Source organism: Rhamphochromis longiceps, linkage group LG11 (genome assembly GCF_057381845.1).
Source record: "Rhamphochromis longiceps isolate RC_006_pf linkage group LG11, R_longiceps_female_GT1.1, whole genome shotgun sequence".
Taxonomy (NCBI): Eukaryota; Metazoa; Chordata; class Actinopteri; order Cichliformes; family Cichlidae; genus Rhamphochromis; species Rhamphochromis longiceps.
In genome coordinates, this window is record NC_140567.1 from 34,688,243 (window position 1) to 34,706,349 (window position 18,107).

General features: G+C 46.1%; 34 non-coding genes across 34 annotated transcripts; 25 read left to right on the top strand and 9 right to left on the bottom strand.

The window, feature by feature from the left end:
* Window positions 1-196: 196 nt before the first annotated feature.
* trnav-aac (transfer RNA valine (anticodon AAC)) lies at window positions 197-269 on the top strand. The gene has a single exon. It is a non-coding gene; the product is annotated as a tRNA-Val (tRNA).
* Window positions 270-854: 585 nt separating this feature from the next.
* Window positions 855-927, top strand: trnav-cac (transfer RNA valine (anticodon CAC)). Its single transcript has one exon. It is a non-coding gene; the product is annotated as a tRNA-Val (tRNA).
* A 462-nt stretch (window positions 928-1,389) lies between these two features.
* trnaq-uug (transfer RNA glutamine (anticodon UUG)) lies at window positions 1,390-1,461 on the bottom strand. Its single transcript has one exon. It is a non-coding gene; the product is annotated as a tRNA-Gln (tRNA).
* Window positions 1,462-1,612: 151 nt separating this feature from the next.
* Window positions 1,613-1,684, top strand: trnad-guc (transfer RNA aspartic acid (anticodon GUC)). The gene has a single exon. It is a non-coding gene; the product is annotated as a tRNA-Asp (tRNA).
* Window positions 1,685-2,266: 582 nt separating this feature from the next.
* On the top strand, window positions 2,267-2,339 carry trnav-aac (transfer RNA valine (anticodon AAC)). Its single transcript has one exon. It is a non-coding gene; the product is annotated as a tRNA-Val (tRNA).
* Window positions 2,340-2,924: 585 nt separating this feature from the next.
* trnav-cac (transfer RNA valine (anticodon CAC)) lies at window positions 2,925-2,997 on the top strand. Its single transcript has one exon. It is a non-coding gene; the product is annotated as a tRNA-Val (tRNA).
* Window positions 2,998-3,459: 462 nt separating this feature from the next.
* trnaq-uug (transfer RNA glutamine (anticodon UUG)) lies at window positions 3,460-3,531 on the bottom strand. The gene has a single exon. It is a non-coding gene; the product is annotated as a tRNA-Gln (tRNA).
* Window positions 3,532-3,682: 151 nt separating this feature from the next.
* On the top strand, window positions 3,683-3,754 carry trnad-guc (transfer RNA aspartic acid (anticodon GUC)). Its single transcript has one exon. It is a non-coding gene; the product is annotated as a tRNA-Asp (tRNA).
* Window positions 3,755-4,336: 582 nt separating this feature from the next.
* Window positions 4,337-4,409, top strand: trnav-aac (transfer RNA valine (anticodon AAC)). Its single transcript has one exon. It is a non-coding gene; the product is annotated as a tRNA-Val (tRNA).
* Window positions 4,410-4,994: 585 nt separating this feature from the next.
* On the top strand, window positions 4,995-5,067 carry trnav-cac (transfer RNA valine (anticodon CAC)). Its single transcript has one exon. It is a non-coding gene; the product is annotated as a tRNA-Val (tRNA).
* A 462-nt stretch (window positions 5,068-5,529) lies between these two features.
* On the bottom strand, window positions 5,530-5,601 carry trnaq-uug (transfer RNA glutamine (anticodon UUG)). The gene has a single exon. It is a non-coding gene; the product is annotated as a tRNA-Gln (tRNA).
* A 151-nt stretch (window positions 5,602-5,752) lies between these two features.
* On the top strand, window positions 5,753-5,824 carry trnad-guc (transfer RNA aspartic acid (anticodon GUC)). The gene has a single exon. It is a non-coding gene; the product is annotated as a tRNA-Asp (tRNA).
* A 582-nt stretch (window positions 5,825-6,406) lies between these two features.
* On the top strand, window positions 6,407-6,479 carry trnav-aac (transfer RNA valine (anticodon AAC)). The gene has a single exon. It is a non-coding gene; the product is annotated as a tRNA-Val (tRNA).
* A 585-nt stretch (window positions 6,480-7,064) lies between these two features.
* trnav-cac (transfer RNA valine (anticodon CAC)) lies at window positions 7,065-7,137 on the top strand. Its single transcript has one exon. It is a non-coding gene; the product is annotated as a tRNA-Val (tRNA).
* Window positions 7,138-7,599: 462 nt separating this feature from the next.
* On the bottom strand, window positions 7,600-7,671 carry trnaq-uug (transfer RNA glutamine (anticodon UUG)). Its single transcript has one exon. It is a non-coding gene; the product is annotated as a tRNA-Gln (tRNA).
* A 151-nt stretch (window positions 7,672-7,822) lies between these two features.
* On the top strand, window positions 7,823-7,894 carry trnad-guc (transfer RNA aspartic acid (anticodon GUC)). Its single transcript has one exon. It is a non-coding gene; the product is annotated as a tRNA-Asp (tRNA).
* A 582-nt stretch (window positions 7,895-8,476) lies between these two features.
* trnav-aac (transfer RNA valine (anticodon AAC)) lies at window positions 8,477-8,549 on the top strand. Its single transcript has one exon. It is a non-coding gene; the product is annotated as a tRNA-Val (tRNA).
* A 585-nt stretch (window positions 8,550-9,134) lies between these two features.
* trnav-cac (transfer RNA valine (anticodon CAC)) lies at window positions 9,135-9,207 on the top strand. The gene has a single exon. It is a non-coding gene; the product is annotated as a tRNA-Val (tRNA).
* Window positions 9,208-9,669: 462 nt separating this feature from the next.
* On the bottom strand, window positions 9,670-9,741 carry trnaq-uug (transfer RNA glutamine (anticodon UUG)). Its single transcript has one exon. It is a non-coding gene; the product is annotated as a tRNA-Gln (tRNA).
* Window positions 9,742-9,892: 151 nt separating this feature from the next.
* On the top strand, window positions 9,893-9,964 carry trnad-guc (transfer RNA aspartic acid (anticodon GUC)). The gene has a single exon. It is a non-coding gene; the product is annotated as a tRNA-Asp (tRNA).
* A 582-nt stretch (window positions 9,965-10,546) lies between these two features.
* Window positions 10,547-10,619, top strand: trnav-aac (transfer RNA valine (anticodon AAC)). The gene has a single exon. It is a non-coding gene; the product is annotated as a tRNA-Val (tRNA).
* A 585-nt stretch (window positions 10,620-11,204) lies between these two features.
* Window positions 11,205-11,277, top strand: trnav-cac (transfer RNA valine (anticodon CAC)). Its single transcript has one exon. It is a non-coding gene; the product is annotated as a tRNA-Val (tRNA).
* Window positions 11,278-11,739: 462 nt separating this feature from the next.
* Window positions 11,740-11,811, bottom strand: trnaq-uug (transfer RNA glutamine (anticodon UUG)). The gene has a single exon. It is a non-coding gene; the product is annotated as a tRNA-Gln (tRNA).
* Window positions 11,812-11,962: 151 nt separating this feature from the next.
* Window positions 11,963-12,034, top strand: trnad-guc (transfer RNA aspartic acid (anticodon GUC)). The gene has a single exon. It is a non-coding gene; the product is annotated as a tRNA-Asp (tRNA).
* A 582-nt stretch (window positions 12,035-12,616) lies between these two features.
* trnav-aac (transfer RNA valine (anticodon AAC)) lies at window positions 12,617-12,689 on the top strand. The gene has a single exon. It is a non-coding gene; the product is annotated as a tRNA-Val (tRNA).
* A 585-nt stretch (window positions 12,690-13,274) lies between these two features.
* trnav-cac (transfer RNA valine (anticodon CAC)) lies at window positions 13,275-13,347 on the top strand. The gene has a single exon. It is a non-coding gene; the product is annotated as a tRNA-Val (tRNA).
* A 462-nt stretch (window positions 13,348-13,809) lies between these two features.
* trnaq-uug (transfer RNA glutamine (anticodon UUG)) lies at window positions 13,810-13,881 on the bottom strand. Its single transcript has one exon. It is a non-coding gene; the product is annotated as a tRNA-Gln (tRNA).
* A 151-nt stretch (window positions 13,882-14,032) lies between these two features.
* On the top strand, window positions 14,033-14,104 carry trnad-guc (transfer RNA aspartic acid (anticodon GUC)). Its single transcript has one exon. It is a non-coding gene; the product is annotated as a tRNA-Asp (tRNA).
* A 582-nt stretch (window positions 14,105-14,686) lies between these two features.
* trnav-aac (transfer RNA valine (anticodon AAC)) lies at window positions 14,687-14,759 on the top strand. Its single transcript has one exon. It is a non-coding gene; the product is annotated as a tRNA-Val (tRNA).
* A 1,109-nt stretch (window positions 14,760-15,868) lies between these two features.
* On the bottom strand, window positions 15,869-15,940 carry trnaq-uug (transfer RNA glutamine (anticodon UUG)). Its single transcript has one exon. It is a non-coding gene; the product is annotated as a tRNA-Gln (tRNA).
* A 151-nt stretch (window positions 15,941-16,091) lies between these two features.
* trnad-guc (transfer RNA aspartic acid (anticodon GUC)) lies at window positions 16,092-16,163 on the top strand. The gene has a single exon. It is a non-coding gene; the product is annotated as a tRNA-Asp (tRNA).
* Window positions 16,164-16,745: 582 nt separating this feature from the next.
* Window positions 16,746-16,818, top strand: trnav-aac (transfer RNA valine (anticodon AAC)). The gene has a single exon. It is a non-coding gene; the product is annotated as a tRNA-Val (tRNA).
* A 576-nt stretch (window positions 16,819-17,394) lies between these two features.
* Window positions 17,395-17,467, top strand: trnav-cac (transfer RNA valine (anticodon CAC)). Its single transcript has one exon. It is a non-coding gene; the product is annotated as a tRNA-Val (tRNA).
* A 462-nt stretch (window positions 17,468-17,929) lies between these two features.
* trnaq-uug (transfer RNA glutamine (anticodon UUG)) lies at window positions 17,930-18,001 on the bottom strand. The gene has a single exon. It is a non-coding gene; the product is annotated as a tRNA-Gln (tRNA).
* Window positions 18,002-18,107: the final 106 nt, after the last annotated feature.

Below are 18,107 nucleotides of genomic sequence, written 5' to 3' on the forward strand. Positions count from 1 at the left end.
GCTCCCATTTGAAGAGATGCTATCTCGAGATCACAATTTGGATTGTCAATATAACCATAAATGGGGGAATGCTTGAAAAATGACACAAATGGGAGTTCCCCGCTTCTCACTAGTCCTACATGATCTGTCATAAAAGTCCTCAAATTTAAGAAGGCATCGAATTGCCCCTCTAATGACGAGAGGGCATGCACGCTCCGTTTCCGTAGTGTAGTGGTTATCACGTTCGCCTAACACGCGAAAGGTCCCTGGTCCGAAACCAGGCGGAAACATGCTTCTTTGTTTCCCCATACAAAAGTGTCTGCCTGCAGGCATTGCTTTATCTTATGGGGTTGTACTGCTGTTTGGCACAAAGAGGAGTGAAAGTACTCAAATCTTGTACAGGGCTCTGACGCTTGTAACCTTTGGATGCTCATGTTGTAAAAAGTTGTCTATAGCCCAAATTTCAGGAAATTTCACACAAACCAACATGTCTCCAGTCACCATATTTACTGAAGATGCAGGCACAGACTAAGCTCTTGGAAATGAGTGTCTCTAGCTGGCCTGCCCAGGACTTGGGCCTATTTTCAGCCAATGCACAACGTGATCAACCGCATGGCCTCTTTAGATAACAGTTCTGGGCTTCTTAGGGCAGCATATGTCGAGCTGCGCTTGCTTCAGAGAACTCCTAAATGTCAAAAGTTTTTAAGTGAGCCTAACATCGAGACTATAGTTCAGATTCCTTGCTAGCGAGCGTCTGTCTCTTCTCCATGGTTCCTTCTGTTCAAGGGCATGATAGTAACCTGCCATCAGATTTGTCAGATTGGCCAGATTACTGATTGAGACACATTCCAAAGCCAAGCAAGCCATCACTCACCGTTTCCGTAGTGTATTGGTTATCACATTCGCCTCACACGCGAAAGGTCCCCGGTCCGAAACCGGGCGGAAACATGGGTGTTTTGCTTCTTTGGTCACAAGGGAATTGATGTTCACTGTTTAGACAACTCTGCTTGTCCAGCATTTTCTCTGTTTTACTTGCGTCCCTATTGAGAAATAAGACTCCTAGTTTTGTCTTCTATAGGTTGTGTGCTAGCCAAGCAAAGGACATCAAAAAGCTTGTCAACCAGAAGCTCAGAGCCTTCAGTGGTGGCAACAGAGTTAGAAGTGAGAAGAGTACAAGGGGAATTGTTGCCTTGAGTCACGGTGGCCAATGAAAGATACAGCAGGACGCTGAAGTGGAAAGTGCAGTACAAGAGCATGAGCGAGGTTTGGTGCGGCATGAAGACCACGCGCAGATGGGATCAGCCAACAGAAGAGGAGTGGAATTGACTGGGCCACTAACTTGTTCTTTAAGTCATTAAACTCTCATGCTAGCTTGTGCTAATGCGGAGCAAAGGGCTAGAAAGCCAAATGAGGCTCCACTGAGACTTGAACTCAGATCACTGGATTCAAAGTCCAGAGTGCTAACCGTTACACCATGGAACCCTGCTGAAAGCAGAAAAAAGTTCTCTGTCAAACACCCATAAAACTGTAGTTCCTGGTAAAGTGATGGGGTTTTTTACATGGCCGACGAGAGTTTGCGTGTCATACCTGCTGCGAATCCCACCTTGACATGACGCCGACAGAGGTTTGCAGGTCCTCGTTAGTATAGTGGACAGTATCTCCGCCTGTCACGCGGAAGACCGGGGTTCGATTCCCCGACGGGGAGTGAGCAGTCTCCTTCTCTGCTCTGCCTTTTACCTGGAATGACCACACACCCGTTAATCGCACGCTACGTGCATTTTTTTTGCACAGAGTCCATCATTCAAAAACACCCTGTGGAATTTCTCCACCACATCCTAGTCGATCTAACAATCTAGTCCTATAATGGGTTTGAAAAAACATCAATTCCACCTGTGCACTCATAAGTCAAAAATGTCTTCTAGGCAAGAGCTCCCATGAGAAGAGAAGCTTGTCCAAGAGAACTCTGCTTGTCCAGCGTTTTCTCTGCTTTACTTGCGTCCCTATTAACAAATAAGTCTCGTGTGTTTGTCTTCTGTAGGTTGTGTGCTAGCCTGACAAAGAACATCAAAGAGCTTGTCAACAAGAAGATCAGCTCCCATTTGAAGAGATGCTATCTCGAGATCACAATTTGGATTGTCAATATAACCATAAATGGGGGAATGCTTGAAAAATGACACAAATGGGAGTTCCCCGCTTCTCACTAGTCCTACATGATCTGTCATAAAAGTCCTCAAATTTAAGAAGGCATCGAATTGCCCCTCTAATGACGAGAGGGAATGCACGCTCCGTTTCCGTAGTGTAGTGGTTATCACGTTCGCCTAACACGCGAAAGGTCCCTGGTCCGAAACCAGGCGGAAACATGCTTCTTTGTTTCCCCATACAAAAGTGTGTGCCTGCAGGCATTGCTTTATCTTATGGGGTTGTACTGCTGTTTGGCACAAAGAGGAGTGAAAGTACTCAAATCTTGTACAGGGCTCTGACGCTTGTAACCTTTGGATGCTCATGTTGTAAAAAGTTGTCTATAGCCCAAATTTCAGGAAATTTCACACAAACCAACATGTCTCCAGTCACCATATTTACTGAAGATGCAGGCACAGACTAAGCTCTTGGAAATGAGTGTCTCTAGCTGGCCTGCCCAGGACTTGGGCCTATTTTCAGCCAATGCACAACGTGATCAACCGCATGGCCTCTTTAGATAACAGTTCTGGGCTTCTTAGGGCAGCATATGTCGAGCTGCGCTTGCTTCAGAGAACTCCTAAATGTCAAAAGTTTTTAAGTGAGCCTAACATCGAGACTATAGTTCAGATTCCTTGCTAGCGAGCGTCTGTCTCTTCTCCATGGTTCCTTCTGTTCAAGGGCATGATAGTAACCTGCCATCAGATTTGTCAGATTGGCCAGATTACTGATTGAGACACATTCCAAAGCCAAGCAAGCCATCACTCACCGTTTCCGTAGTGTAGTGGTTATCACATTCGCCTCACACGCGAAAGGTCCCCGGTCCGAAACCGGGCGGAAACATGGGTGTTTTGCTTCTTTGGTCACAAGGGAATTGATGTTCACTGTTTAGACAACTCTGCTTGTCCAGCATTTTCTCTGTTTTACTTGCGTCCCTATTGAGAAATAAGACTCCTAGTTTTGTCTTCTATAGGTTGTGTGCTAGCCAAGCAAAGGACATCAAAAAGCTTGTCAACCAGAAGCTCAGAGCCTTCAGTGGTGGCAACAGAGTTAGAAGTGAGAAGAGTACAAGGGGAATTGTTGCCTTGAGTCACGGTGGCCAATGAAAGATACAGCAGGACGCTGAAGTGGAAAGTGCAGTACAAGAGCAAGAGCGAGGTTTGGTGCGGCATGAAGACCACGCGCAGATGGGATCAGCCAACAGAAGAGGAGTGGAATTGACTGGGCCACTAACTTGTTCTTTAAGTCATTAAACTCTCATGCTAGCTTGTGCTAATGCGGAGCAAAGGGCTAGAAAGCCAAATGAGGCTCCACTGAGACTTGAACTCAGATCACTGGATTCAAAGTCCAGAGTGCTAACCGTTACACCATGGAACCCTGCTGAAAGCAGAAAAAAGTTCTCTGTCAAACACCCATAAAACTGTAGTTCCTGGTAAAGTGATGGGGTTTTTTACATGGCCGACGAGAGTTTGCGTGTCATACCTGCTGCGAATCCCACCTTGACATGACGCCGACAGAGGTTTGCAGGTCCTCGTTAGTATAGTGGACAGTATCTCCGCCTGTCACGCGGAAGACCGGGGTTCGATTCCCCGACGGGGAGTGAGCAGTCTCCTTCTCTGCTCTGCCTTTTACCTGGAATGACCACACACCCGTTAATCGCACGCTACGTGCATTTTTTTTGCACAGAGTCCATCATTCAAAAACACCCTGTGGAATTTCTCCACCACATCCTAGTCGATCTAACAATCTAGTCCTATAATGGGTTTGAAAAAACATCAATTCCACCTGTGCACTCATAAGTCAAAAATGTCTTCTAGGCAAGAGCTCCCATGAGAAGAGAAGCTTGTCCAAGAGAACTCTGCTTGTCCAGCGTTTTCTCTGCTTTACTTGCGTCCCTATTAACAAATAAGTCTCGTGTGTTTGTCTTCTGTAGGTTGTGTGCTAGCCTGACAAAGAACATCAAAGAGCTTGTCAACAAGAAGATCAGCTCCCATTTGAAGAGATGCTATCTCGAGATCACAATTTGGATTGTCAATATAACCATAAATGGGGGAATGCTTGAAAAATGACACAAATGGGAGTTCCCCGCTTCTCACTAGTCCTACATGATCTGTCATAAAAGTCCTCAAATTTAAGAAGGCATCGAATTGCCCCTCTAATGACGAGAGGGAATGCACGCTCCGTTTCCGTAGTGTAGTGGTTATCACGTTCGCCTAACACGCGAAAGGTCCCTGGTCCGAAACCAGGCGGAAACATGCTTCTTTGTTTCCCCATACAAAAGTGTGTGCCTGCAGGCATTGCTTTATCTTATGGGGTTGTACTGCTGTTTGGCACAAAGAGGAGTGAAAGTACTCAAATCTTGTACAGGGCTCTGACGCTTGTAACCTTTGGATGCTCATGTTGTAAAAAGTTGTCTATAGCCCAAATTTCAGGAAATTTCACACAAACCAACATGTCTCCAGTCACCATATTTACTGAAGATGCAGGCACAGACTAAGCTCTTGGAAATGAGTGTCTCTAGCTGGCCTGCCCAGGACTTGGGCCTATTTTCAGCCAATGCACAACGTGATCAACCGCATGGCCTCTTTAGATAACAGTTCTGGGCTTCTTAGGGCAGCATATGTCGAGCTGCGCTTGCTTCAGAGAACTCCTAAATGTCAAAAGTTTTTAAGTGAGCCTAACATCGAGACTATAGTTCAGATTCCTTGCTAGCGAGCGTCTGTCTCTTCTCCATGGTTCCTTCTGTTCAAGGGCATGATAGTAACCTGCCATCAGATTTGTCAGATTGGCCAGATTACTGATTGAGACACATTCCAAAGCCAAGCAAGCCATCACTCACCGTTTCCGTAGTGTAGTGGTTATCACATTCGCCTCACACGCGAAAGGTCCCCGGTCCGAAACCGGGCGGAAACATGGGTGTTTTGCTTCTTTGGTCACAAGGGAATTGATGTTCACTGTTTAGACAACTCTGCTTGTCCAGCATTTTCTCTGTTTTACTTGCGTCCCTATTGAGAAATAAGACTCCTAGTTTTGTCTTCTATAGGTTGTGTGCTAGCCAAGCAAAGGACATCAAAAAGCTTGTCAACCAGAAGCTCAGAGCCTTCAGTGGTGGCAACAGAGTTAGAAGTGAGAAGAGTACAAGGGGAATTGTTGCCTTGAGTCACGGTGGCCAATGAAAGATACAGCAGGACGCTGAAGTGGAAAGTGCAGTACAAGAGCAAGAGCGAGGTTTGGTGCGGCATGAAGACCACGCGCAGATGGGATCAGCCAACAGAAGAGGAGTGGAATTGACTGGGCCACTAACTTGTTCTTTAAGTCATTAAACTCTCATGCTAGCTTGTGCTAATGCGGAGCAAAGGGCTAGAAAGCCAAATGAGGCTCCACTGAGACTTGAACTCAGATCACTGGATTCAAAGTCCAGAGTGCTAACCGTTACACCATGGAACCCTGCTGAAAGCAGAAAAAAGTTCTCTGTCAAACACCCATAAAACTGTAGTTCCTGGTAAAGTGATGGGGTTTTTTACATGGCCGACGAGAGTTTGCGTGTCATACCTGCTGCGAATCCCACCTTGACATGACGCCGACAGAGGCTTGCAGGTCCTCGTTAGTATAGTGGACAGTATCTCCGCCTGTCACGCGGAAGACCGGGGTTCGATTCCCCGACGGGGAGTGAGCAGTCTCCTTCTCTGCTCTGCCTTTTACCTGGAATGACCACACACCCGTTAATCGCACGCTACGTGCATTTTTTTTGCACAGAGTCCATCATTCAAAAAGACCCTGTGGAATTTCTCCACCAGATCCTAGTCGATCTAACAATCTAGTCCTATAATGGGTTTGAAAAAACATCAATTCCACCTGTGCACTCATAAGTCAAAAATGTCTTCTAGGCAAGAGCTCCCATGAGAAGAGAAGCTTGTCCAAGAGAACTCTGCTTGTCCAGCGTTTTCTCTGCTTTACTTGCGTCCCTATTAACAAATAAGTCTCGTGTGTTTGTCTTCTGTAGGTTGTGTGCTAGCCTGACAAAGAACATCAAAGAGCTTGTCAACAAGAAGATCAGCTCCCATTTGAAGAGATGCTATCTCGAGATCACAATTTGGATTGTCAATATAACCATAAATGGGGGAATGCTTGAAAAATGACACAAATGGGAGTTCCCCGCTTCTCACTAGTCCTACATGATCTGTCATAAAAGTCCTCAAATTTAAGAAGGCATCGAATTGCCCCTCTAATGACGAGAGGGCATGCACGCTCCGTTTCCGTAGTGTAGTGGTTATCACGTTCGCCTAACACGCGAAAGGTCCCTGGTCCGAAACCAGGCGGAAACATGCTTCTTTGTTTCCCCATACAAAAGTGTCTGCCTGCAGGCATTGCTTTATCTTATGGGGTTGTACTGCTGTTTGGCACAAAGAGGAGTGAAAGTACTCAAATCTTGTACAGGGCTCTGACGCTTGTAACCTTTGGATGCTCATGTTGTAAAAAGTTGTCTATAGCCCAAATTTCAGGAAATTTCACACAAACCAACATGTCTCCAGTCACCATATTTACTGAAGATGCAGGCACAGACTAAGCTCTTGGAAATGAGTGTCTCTAGCTGGCCTGCCCAGGACTTGGGCCTATTTTCAGCCAATGCACAACGTGATCAACCGCATGGCCTCTTTAGATAACAGTTCTGGGCTTCTTAGGGCAGCATATGTCGAGCTGCGCTTGCTTCAGAGAACTCCTAAATGTCAAAAGTTTTTAAGTGAGCCTAACATCGAGACTATAGTTCAGATTCCTTGCTAGCGAGCGTCTGTCTCTTCTCCATGGTTCCTTCTGTTCAAGGGCATGATAGTAACCTGCCATCAGATTTGTCAGATTGGCCAGATTACTGATTGAGACACATTCCAAAGCCAAGCAAGCCATCACTCACCGTTTCCGTAGTGTAGTGGTTATCACATTCGCCTCACACGCGAAAGGTCCCCGGTCCGAAACCGGGCGGAAACATGGGTGTTTTGCTTCTTTGGTCACAAGGGAATTGATGTTCACTGTTTAGACAACTCTGCTTGTCCAGCATTTTCTCTGTTTTACTTGCGTCCCTATTGAGAAATAAGACTCCTAGTTTTGTCTTCTATAGGTTGTGTGCTAGCCAAGCAAAGGACATCAAAAAGCTTGTCAACCAGAAGCTCAGAGCCTTCAGTGGTGGCAACAGAGTTAGAAGTGAGAAGAGTACAAGGGGAATTGTTGCCTTGAGTCACGGTGGCCAATGAAAGATACAGCAGGACGCTGAAGTGGAAAGTGCAGTACAAGAGCAAGAGCGAGGTTTGGTGCGGCATGAAGACCACGCGCAGATGGGATCAGCCAACAGAAGAGGAGTGGAATTGACTGGGCCACTAACTTGTTCTTTAAGTCATTAAACTCTCATGCTAGCTTGTGCTAATGCGGAGCAAAGGGCTAGAAAGCCAAATGAGGCTCCACTGAGACTTGAACTCAGATCACTGGATTCAAAGTCCAGAGTGCTAACCGTTACACCATGGAACCCTGCTGAAAGCAGAAAAAAGTTCTCTGTCAAACACCCATAAAACTGTAGTTCCTGGTAAAGTGATGGGGTTTTTTACATGGCCGACGAGAGTTTGCGTGTCATACCTGCTGCGAATCCCACCTTGACATGACGCCGACAGAGGCTTGCAGGTCCTCGTTAGTATAGTGGACAGTATCTCCGCCTGTCACGCGGAAGACCGGGGTTCGATTCCCCGACGGGGAGTGAGCAGTCTCCTTCTCTGCTCTGCCTTTTACCTGGAATGACCACACACCCGTTAATCGCACGCTACGTGCATTTTTTTTGCACAGAGTCCATCATTCAAAAAGACCCTGTGGAATTTCTCCACCAGATCCTAGTCGATCTAACAATCTAGTCCTATAATGGGTTTGAAAAAACATCAATTCCACCTGTGCACTCATAAGTCAAAAATGTCTTCTAGGCAAGAGCTCCCATGAGAAGAGAAGCTTGTCCAAGAGAACTCTGCTTGTCCAGCGTTTTCTCTGCTTTACTTGCGTCCCTATTAACAAATAAGTCTCGTGTGTTTGTCTTCTGTAGGTTGTGTGCTAGCCTGACAAAGAACATCAAAGAGCTTGTCAACAAGAAGATCAGCTCCCATTTGAAGAGATGCTATCTCGAGATCACAATTTGGATTGTCAATATAACCATAAATGGGGGAATGCTTGAAAAATGACACAAATGGGAGTTCCCCGCTTCTCACTAGTCCTACATGATCTGTCATAAAAGTCCTCAAATTTAAGAAGGCATCGAATTGCCCCTCTAATGACAAGAGGGCATGCACGCTCCGTTTCCGTAGTGTAGTGGTTATCACGTTCGCCTAACACGCGAAAGGTCCCTGGTCCGAAACCAGGCGGAAACATGCTTCTTTGTTTCCCCATACAAAAGTGTCTGCCTGCAGGCATTGCTTTATCTTATGGGGTTGTACTGCTGTTTGGCACAAAGAGGAGTGAAAGTACTCAAATCTTGTACAGGGCTCTGACGCTTGTAACCTTTGGATGCTCATGTTGTAAAAAGTTGTCTATAGCCCAAATTTCAGGAAATTTCACACAAACCAACATGTCTCCAGTCACCATATTTACTGAAGATGCAGGCACAGACTAAGCTCTTGGAAATGAGTGTCTCTAGCTGGCCTGCCCAGGACTTGGGCCTATTTTCAGCCAATGCACAACGTGATCAACCGCATGGCCTCTTTAGATAACAGTTCTGGGCTTCTTAGGGCAGCATATGTCGAGCTGCGCTTGCTTCAGAGAACTCCTAAATGTCAAAAGTTTTTAAGTGAGCCTAACATCGAGACTATAGTTCAGATTCCTTGCTAGCGAGCGTCTGTCTCTTCTCCATGGTTCCTTCTGTTCAAGGGCATGATAGTAACCTGCCATCAGATTTGTCAGATTGGCCAGATTACTGATTGAGACACATTCCAAAGCCAAGCAAGCCATCACTCACCGTTTCCGTAGTGTAGTGGTTATCACATTCGCCTCACACGCGAAAGGTCCCCGGTCCGAAACCGGGCGGAAACATGGGTGTTTTGCTTCTTTGGTCACAAGGGAATTGATGTTCACTGTTTAGACAACTCTGCTTGTCCAGCATTTTCTCTGTTTTACTTGCGTCCCTATTGAGAAATAAGACTCCTAGTTTTGTCTTCTATAGGTTGTGTGCTAGCCAAGCAAAGGACATCAAAAAGCTTGTCAACCAGAAGCTCAGAGCCTTCAGTGGTGGCAACAGAGTTAGAAGTGAGAAGAGTACAAGGGGAATTGTTGCCTTGAGTCACGGTGGCCAATGAAAGATACAGCAGGACGCTGAAGTGGAAAGTGCAGTACAAGAGCAAGAGCGAGGTTTGGTGCGGCATGAAGACCACGCGCAGATGGGATCAGCCAACAGAAGAGGAGTGGAATTGACTGGGCCACTAACTTGTTCTTTAAGTCATTAAACTCTCATGCTAGCTTGTGCTAATGCGGAGCAAAGGGCTAGAAAGCCAAATGAGGCTCCACTGAGACTTGAACTCAGATCACTGGATTCAAAGTCCAGAGTGCTAACCGTTACACCATGGAACCCTGCTGAAAGCAGAAAAAAGTTCTCTGTCAAACACCCATAAAACTGTAGTTCCTGGTAAAGTGATGGGGTTTTTTACATGGCCGACGAGAGTTTGCGTGTCATACCTGCTGCGAATCCCACCTTGACATGACGCCGACAGAGGCTTGCAGGTCCTCGTTAGTATAGTGGACAGTATCTCCGCCTGTCACGCGGAAGACCGGGGTTCGATTCCCCGACGGGGAGTGAGCAGTCTCCTTCTCTGCTCTGCCTTTTACCTGGAATGACCACACACCCGTTAATCGCACGCTACGTGCATTTTTTTTGCACAGAGTCCATCATTCAAAAACACCCTGTGGAATTTCTCCACCAGATCCTAGTCGATCTAACAATCTAGTCCTATAATGGGTTTGAAAAAACATCAATTCCACCTGTGCACTCATAAGTCAAAAATGTCTTCTAGGCAAGAGCTCCCATGAGAAGAGAAGCTTGTCCAAGAGAACTCTGCTTGTCCAGCGTTTTCTCTGCTTTACTTGCGTCCCTATTAACAAATAAGTCTCGTGTGTTTGTCTTCTGTAGGTTGTGTGCTAGCCTGACAAAGAACATCAAAGAGCTTGTCAACAAGAAGATCAGCTCCCATTTGAAGAGATGCTATCTCGAGATCACAATTTGGATTGTCAATATAACCATAAATGGGGGAATGCTTGAAAAATGACACAAATGGGAGTTCCCCGCTTCTCACTAGTCCTACATGATCTGTCATAAAAGTCCTCAAATTTAAGAAGGCATCGAATTGCCCCTCTAATGACGAGAGGGCATGCACGCTCCGTTTCCGTAGTGTAGTGGTTATCACGTTCGCCTAACACGCGAAAGGTCCCTGGTCCGAAACCAGGCGGAAACATGCTTCTTTGTTTCCCCATACAAAAGTGTCTGCCTGCAGGCATTGCTTTATCTTATGGGGTTGTACTGCTGTTTGGCACAAAGAGGAGTGAAAGTACTCAAATCTTGTACAGGGCTCTGACGCTTGTAACCTTTGGATGCTCATGTTGTAAAAAGTTGTCTATAGCCCAAATTTCAGGAAATTTCACACAAACCAACATGTCTCCAGTCACCATATTTACTGAAGATGCAGGCACAGACTAAGCTCTTGGAAATGAGTGTCTCTAGCTGGCCTGCCCAGGACTTGGGCCTATTTTCAGCCAATGTACAACGTGATCAACCGCATGGCCTCTTTAGATAACAGTTCTGGGCTTCTTAGGGCAGCATATGTCGAGCTGCGCTTGCTTCAGAGAACTCCTAAATGTCAAAAGTTTTTAAGTGAGCCTAACATCGAGACTATAGTTCAGATTCCTTGCTAGCGAGCGTCTGTCTCTTCTCCATGGTTCCTTCTGTTCAAGGGCATGATAGTAACCTGCCATCAGATTTGTCAGATTGGCCAGATTACTGATTGAGACACATTCCAAAGCCAAGCAAGCCATCACTCACCGTTTCCGTAGTGTAGTGGTTATCACATTCGCCTCACACGCGAAAGGTCCCCGGTCCGAAACCGGGCGGAAACATGGGTGTTTTGCTTCTTTGGTCACAAGGGAATTGATGTTCACTGTTTAGACAACTCTGCTTGTCCAGCATTTTCTCTGTTTTACTTGCGTCCCTATTGAGAAATAAGACTCCTAGTTTTGTCTTCTATAGGTTGTGTGCTAGCCAAGCAAAGGACATCAAAAAGCTTGTCAACCAGAAGCTCAGAGCCTTCAGTGGTGGCAACAGAGTTAGAAGTGAGAAGAGTACAAGGGGAATTGTTGCCTTGAGTCACGGTGGCCAATGAAAGATACAGCAGGACGCTGAAGTGGAAAGTGCAGTACAAGAGCATGAGCGAGGTTTGGTGCGGCATGAAGACCACGCGCAGATGGGATCAGCCAACAGAAGAGGAGTGGAATTGACTGGGCCACTAACTTGTTCTTTAAGTCATTAAACTCTCATGCTAGCTTGTGCTAATGCGGAGCAAAGGGCTAGAAAGCCAAATGAGGCTCCACTGAGACTTGAACTCAGATCACTGGATTCAAAGTCCAGAGTGCTAACCGTTACACCATGGAACCCTGCTGAAAGCAGAAAAAAGTTCTCTGTCAAACACCCATAAAACTGTAGTTCCTGGTAAAGTGATGGGGTTTTTTACATGGCCGACGAGAGTTTGCGTGTCATACCTGCTGCGAATCCCACCTTGACATGACGCCGACAGAGGTTTGCAGGTCCTCGTTAGTATAGTGGACAGTATCTCCGCCTGTCACGCGGAAGACCGGGGTTCGATTCCCCGACGGGGAGTGAGCAGTCTCCTTCTCTGCTCTGCCTTTTACCTGGAATGACCACACACCCGTTAATCGCACGCTACGTGCATTTTTTTTGCACAGAGTCCATCATTCAAAAACACCCTGTGGAATTTCTCCACCACATCCTAGTCGATCTAACAATCTAGTCCTATAATGGGTTTGAAAAAACATCAATTCCACCTGTGCACTCATAAGTCAAAAATGTCTTCTAGGCAAGAGCTCCCATGAGAAGAGAAGCTTGTCCAAGAGAACTCTGCTTGTCCAGCGTTTTCTCTGCTTTACTTGCGTCCCTATTAACAAATAAGTCTCGTGTGTTTGTCTTCTGTAGGTTGTGTGCTAGCCTGACAAAGAACATCAAAGAGCTTGTCAACAAGAAGATCAGCTCCCATTTGAAGAGATGCTATCTCGAGATCACAATTTGGATTGTCAATATAACCATAAATGGGGGAATGCTTGAAAAATGACACAAATGGGAGTTCCCCGCTTCTCACTAGTCCTACATGATCTGTCATAAAAGTCCTCAAATTTAAGAAGGCATCGAATTGCCCCTCTAATGACGAGAGGGCATGCACGCTCCGTTTCCGTAGTGTAGTGGTTATCACGTTCGCCTAACACGCGAAAGGTCCCTGGTCCGAAACCAGGCGGAAACATGCTTCTTTGTTTCCCCATACAAAAGTGTGTGCCTGCAGGCATTGCTTTATCTTATGGGGTTGTACTGCTGTTTGGCACAAAGAGGAGTGAAAGTACTCAAATCTTGTACAGGGCTCTGACGCTTGTAACCTTTGGATGCTCATGTTGTAAAAAGTTGTCTATAGCCCAAATTTCAGGAAATTTCACACAAACCAACATGTCTCCAGTCACCATATTTACTGAAGATGCAGGCACAGACTAAGCTCTTGGAAATGAGTGTCTCTAGCTGGCCTGCCCAGGACTTGGGCCTATTTTCAGCCAATGCACAACGTGATCAACCGCATGGCCTCTTTAGATAACAGTTCTGGGCTTCTTAGGGCAGCATATGTCGAGCTGCGCTTGCTTCAGAGAACTCCTAAATGTCAAAAGTTTTTAAGTGAGCCTAACATCGAGACTATAGTTCAGATTCCTTGCTAGCGAGCGTCTGTCTCTTCTCCATGGTTCCTTCTGTTCAAGGGCATGATAGTAACCTGCCATCAGATTTGTCAGATTGGCCAGATTACTGATTGAGACACATTCCAAAGCCAAGCAAGCCATCACTCACCGTTTCCGTAGTGTAGTGGTTATCACATTCGCCTCACACGCGAAAGGTCCCCGGTCCGAAACCGGGCGGAAACATGGGTGTTTTGCTTCTTTGGTCACAAGGGAATTGATGTTCACTGTTTAGACAACTCTGCTTGTCCAGCATTTTCTCTGTTTTACTTGCGTCCCTATTGAGAAATAAGACTCCTAGTTTTGTCTTCTATAGGTTGTGTGCTAGCCAAGCAAAGGACATCAAAAAGCTTGTCAACCAGAAGCTCAGAGCCTTCAGTGGTGGCAACAGAGTTAGAAGTGAGAAGAGTACAAGGGGAATTGTTGCCTTGAGTCACGGTGGCCAATGAAAGATACAGCAGGACGCTGAAGTGGAAAGTGCAGTACAAGAGCAAGAGCGAGGTTTGGTGCGGCATGAAGACCACGCGCAGATGGGATCAGCCAACAGAAGAGGAGTGGAATTGACTGGGCCACTAACTTGTTCTTTAAGTCATTAAACTCTCATGCTAGCTTGTGCTAATGCGGAGCAAAGGGCTAGAAAGCCAAATGAGGCTCCACTGAGACTTGAACTCAGATCACTGGATTCAAAGTCCAGAGTGCTAACCGTTACACCATGGAACCCTGCTGAAAGCAGAAAAAAGTTCTCTGTCAAACACCCATAAAACTGTAGTTCCTGGTAAAGTGATGGGGTTTTTTACATGGCCGACGAGAGTTTGCGTGTCATACCTGCTGCGAATCCCACCTTGACATGACGCCGACAGAGGTTTGCAGGTCCTCGTTAGTATAGTGGACAGTATCTCCGCCTGTCACGCGGAAGACCGGGGTTCGATTCCCCGACGGGGAGTGAGCAGTCTCCTTCTCTGCTCTGCCTTTTACCTGGAATGACCACACACCCGTTAATCGCACGCTACGTGCATTTTTTTTGCACAGAGTCCATCATTCAAAAACACCCTGTGGAATTTCTCCACCAGATCCTAGTCGATCTAACAATCTAGTCCTATAATGGGTTTGAAAAAACATCAATTCCACCTGTGCACTCATAAGTCAAAAATGTCTTCTAGGCAAGAGCTCCCATGAGAAGAGAAGCTTGTCCAAGAGAACTCTGCTTGTCCAGCGTTTTCTCTGCTTTACTTGCGTCCCTATTAACAAATAAGTCTCGTGTGTTTGTCTTCTGTAGGTTGTGTGCTAGCCTGACAAAGAACATCAAAGAGCTTGTCAACAAGAAGATCAGCTCCCATTTGAAGAGATGCTATCTCGAGATCACAATTTGGATTGTCAATATAACCATAAATGGGGGAATGCTTGAAAAATGACACAAATGGGAGTTCCCCGCTTCTCACTAGTCCTACATGATCTGTCATAAAAGTCCTCAAATTTAAGAAGGCATCGAATTGCCCCTCTAATGACGAGAGGGCGTGCACGCTCCGTTTCCGTAGTGTAGTGGTTATCACGTTCGCCTAACACGCGAAAGGTCCCTGGTCCGAAACCAGGCGGAAACATGCTTCTTTGTTTCCCCATACAAAAGTGTGTGCCTGCAGGCATTGCTTTATCTTATGGGGTTGTACTGCTGTTTGGCACAAAGAGGAGTGAAAGTACTCAAATCTTGTACAGGGCTCTGACGCTTGTAACCTTTGGATGCTCATGTTGTAAAAAGTTGTCTATAGCCCAAATTTCAGGAAATTTCACACAAACCAACATGTCTCCAGTCACCATATTTACTGAAGATGCAGGCACAGACTAAGCTCTTGGAAATGAGTGTCTCTAGCTGGCCTGCCCAGGACTTGGGCCTATTTTCAGCCAATGCACAACGTGATCAACCGCATGGCCTCTTTAGATAACAGTTCTGGGCTTCTTAGGGCAGCATATGTCGAGCTGCGCTTGCTTCAGAGAACTCCTAAATGTCAAAAGTTTTTAAGTGAGCCTAACATCGAGACTATAGTTCAGATTCCTTGCTAGCGAGCGTCTGTCTCTTCTCCATGGTTCCTTCTGTTCAAGGGCATGATAGTAACCTGCCATCAGATTTGTCAGATTGGCCAGATTACTGATTGAGACACATTCCAAAGCCAAGCAAGCCATCACTCACCGTTTCCGTAGTGTAGTGGTTATCACATTCGCCTCACACGCGAAAGGTCCCCGGGTGGAAACATGGGTGTTTTGCTTCTTTGGTCACAAGGGAATTGATGTTCACTGTTTAGACAACTCTGCTTGTCCAGCATTTTCTCTGTTTTACTTGCGTCCCTATTGAGAAATAAGACTCCTAGTTTTGTCTTCTATAGGTTGTGTGCTAGCCAAGCAAAGGACATCAAAAAGCTTGTCAACCAGAAGCTCAGAGCCTTCAGTGGTGGCAACAGAGTTAGAAGTGAGAAGAGTACAAGGGGAATTGTTGCCTTGAGTCACGGTGGCCAATGAAAGATACAGCAGGACGCTGAAGTGGAAAGTGCAGTACAAGAGCAAGAGCGAGGTTTGGTGCGGCATGAAGACCACGCGCAGATGGGATCAGCCAACAGAAGAGGAGTGGAATTGACTGGGCCACTAACTTGTTCTTTAAGTCATTAAACTCTCATGCTAGCTTGTGCTAATGCGGAGCAAAGGGCTAGAAAGCCAAATGAGGCTCCACTGAGACTTGAACTCAGATCACTGGATTCAAAGTCCAGAGTGCTAACCGTTACACCATGGAACCCTGCTGAAAGCAGAAAAAAGTTCTCTGTCAAACACCCATAAAACTGTAGTTCCTGGTAAAGTGATGGGGTTTTTTACATGGCCGACGAGAGTTTGCGTGTCATACCTGCTGCGAATCCCACCTTGACATGACGCCGACAGAGGTTTGCAGGTCCTCGTTAGTATAGTGGACAGTATCTCCGCCTGTCACGCGGAAGACCGGGGTTCGATTCCCCGACGGGGAGTGAGCAGTCTCCTTCTCTGCTCTGCCTTTTACCTGGAATGACCACACACCCGTTAATCGCACGCTACGTGCATTTTTTTTGCACAGAGTCCATCATTCAAAAACACCCTGTGGAATTTCTCCACCACATCCTAGTCGATCTAACAATCTAGTCCTATAATGGGTTTGAAAAAACATCAATTCCACCTGTGCACTCATAAGTCAAAAATGTCTTCTAGGCAAGAGCTCCCATGAGAAGAGAAGCTTGTCCAAGAGAACTCTGCTTGTCCAGCGTTTTCTCTGCTTTACTTGCGTCCCTATTAACAAATAAGTCTCGTGTGTTTGTCTTCTGTAGGTTGTGTGCTAGCCTGACAAAGAACATCAAAGAGCTTGTCAACAAGAAGATCAGCTCCCATTTGAAGAGATGCTATCTCGAGATCACAATTTGGATTGTCAATATAACCATAAATGGGGGAATGCTTGAAAAATGACACAAATGGGAGTTCCCCGCTTCTCACTAGTCCTACATGATCTGTCATAAAAGTCCTCAAATTTAAGAAGGCATCGAATTGCCCCTCTAATGACGAGAGGGCATGCACGCTCCGTTTCCGTAGTGTAGTGGTTATCACGTTCGCCTAACACGCGAAAGGTCCCTGGTCCGAAACCAGGCGGAAACATGCTTCTTTGTTTCCCCATACAAAAGTGTGTGCCTGCAGGCATTGCTTTATCTTATGGGGTTGTACTGCTGTTTGGCACAAAGAGGAGTGAAAGTACTCAAATCTTGTACAGGGCTCTGACGCTTGTAACCTTTGGATGCTCATGTTGTAAAAAGTTGTCTATAGCCCAAATTTCAGGAAATTTCACACAAACCAACATGTCTCCAGTCACCATATTTACTGAAGATGCAGGCACAGACTAAGCTCTTGGAAATGAGTGTCTCTAGCTGGCCTGCCCAGGACTTGGGCCTTTTTTCAGCCAATGCACAACGTGATCAACCGCATGGCCTCTTTAGATAACAGTTCTGGGCTTCTTAGGGCAGCATATGTCGAGCTGCGCTTGCTTCAGAGAACTCCTAAATGTCAAAAGTTTTTAAGTGAGCCTAACATCGAGACTATAGTACAGATTCCTTGCTAGCGAGTGTCTGTCTCTTCTCCATGGTTCCTTCTGTTCAAGGGCATGATAGTAACCTGCCATCAGATTTGTCAGATTACTGATTGAGACACATTCCAAAGCCAAGCAAGCCATCACTCACCGTTTCCGTAGTGTAGTGGTTATCACATTCGCCTCACACGCGAAAGGTCCCCGGTCCGAAACCGGGCGGAAACATGGGTGTTTTGCTTCTTTGGTCACAAGGGAATTGATGTTCACTGTTTAGACAACTCTGCTTGTCCAGCATTTTCTCTGTTTTACTTGCGTCCCTATTGAGAAATAAGACTCCTAGTTTTGTCTTCTATAGGTTGTGTGCTAGCCAAGCAAAGGACATCAAAAAGCTTGTCAACCAGAAGCTCAGAGCCTTCAGTGGTGGCAACAGAGTTAGAAGTGAGAAGAGTACAAGGGGAATTGTTGCCTTGAGTCACGGTGGCCAATGAAAGATACAGCAGGACGCTGAAGTGGAAAGTGCAGTACAAGAGCAAGAGCGAGGTTTGGTGCGGCATGAAGACCACGCGCAGATGGGATCAGCCAACAGAAGAGGAGTGGAATTGACTGGGCCACTAACTTGTTCTTTAAGTCATTAAACTCTCATGCTAGCTTGTGCTAATGCGGAGCAAAGGGCTAGAAAGCCAAATGAGGATCCACTGAGACTTGAACTCAGATCACTGGATTCAAAGTCCAGAGTGCTAACCGTTACACCATGGAACCCTGCTGAAAGCAGAAAAAAGTTCTCTGTCAAACACCCATAAAACTGTAGTTCCTGGTAAAGTGATGGGGTTTTTTACATGGCCGACGAGAGTTTGCGTGTCATACC